Raw genomic sequence first — 1,567 nt, forward strand, 5'->3', positions numbered from 1 at the left:
CATTAATATTGATTATTTCACTACTCCTGTTGTTGTTTCTACCACTTTCACTAATCTCGCTGATAATATTGTTATTTTAACTATTCAAATGAGTGATTACTATCATATCACTATATCCAATGTTACTACAACTCTTTTCTTTACTGACGAAATTACTTTTACTACTTAGGCATGCAATTTTAAGAGGATAATATATTTATATAAATATATTACATATATGCATTAAATCAAATCGAAAGAATTATGCAAATATTATATGTTATGGAATCTAACTTGAATTATTTATAACCTACTTACATTATATTTTTGTATGTTAAATAATTAACATCTCTATACATATAATAAACTATAAAGTTTAATAAAATTGCATAGATTTTAAATTTAATATATAATTTTATGGAGGCCGGATCCGGTGAGGCCGTTAATTATGGCGAGGCGGCCGACCTCACCAAATTACTTCATGGTTTTGTGAACCCTGGACTTAATTTCGTGAATCCTAGACCCGATTTTGTGAATCTAACACACAAACAAGTGACATTGGACATATATTAACATTGATAAATATATTATAATCGTATATTTATATGTGTTCATCTATGTGGGACTCGAACCCACACCTTGCGCAATAGCACAATGCTCTACCTTTTGAGCTAATAGATGATAAGTACAAACAATGCATCAACAAATAACAAAAACATGAAACATGATACATAACCAATTTAAGTCCTAAGTTCACATAACCGGGTCCAAGCTTCACAAAGTCAAGTCTAGATTTCACAAAATCAAGCCTAAGTTTCACAAAATCAAGTTTCACAAAATCAGGTCTAGGGTTCACATAATCTAGTCCAAGCTTCACAAAATCAAGTCCAGGTTTCACAAAATTAGGTCTATGTTTGCCAAAATCAGGTTTCACATAATCATGTCTAGGGTTCACATAATATACTCTAAGCTTCACAAAATCAAGTCCAGGTTTCATAAAATCAGGTCTATGTTTGAACCCTATTTTGTGAACCTTGGACCTAATATTGTGAATCTCGGGTCTGATCTTGTGAACTCTGAACCCAAATTTGTGAATCTTGGACCTACTCTTGTGAATCATGGAGCTAATCTTGCGAATCCTGAACCTAATTTTGTAACTTAGCGATTATCTTGTGAATGCTAGACTTAATTTTGTGAATCTAGGACCCAATTTTGTGAAAGTAGGTCTTTATTTTGTTTATTTAGGACATACACTCCCATAGTACTTCAAAAAGTGAAAAGAAGACTGCCAACACCCTTCAAAACGCTACTGACGCCGCGATCAAATATTTCATCTTCAACAAAACCAATAACTTGGTCAACTGAAGGTAATGAATTCACAATTTTACACGACATTTCAGACTTCATGTTTGACAATGATAAAGGGTGAACTCATTTCTCACCTCAACTGGAGGCAATTTAAACCCTGTGTGAGTTGTTACATGTTTTGAGAAGACATCAAACTTTTGCTGAATTCCAAAAATGCAAACAACAAGCAGAAAATTAAAGCGACAAATCAGTAAAACTGAATTCCAACGCGACAAATTAG

The sequence above is a fragment of the Silene latifolia genome, chromosome 5 (genome assembly GCF_048544455.1).
Source record: "Silene latifolia isolate original U9 population chromosome 5, ASM4854445v1, whole genome shotgun sequence".
NCBI classification, from domain to species: domain Eukaryota; kingdom Viridiplantae; phylum Streptophyta; class Magnoliopsida; order Caryophyllales; family Caryophyllaceae; genus Silene; species Silene latifolia.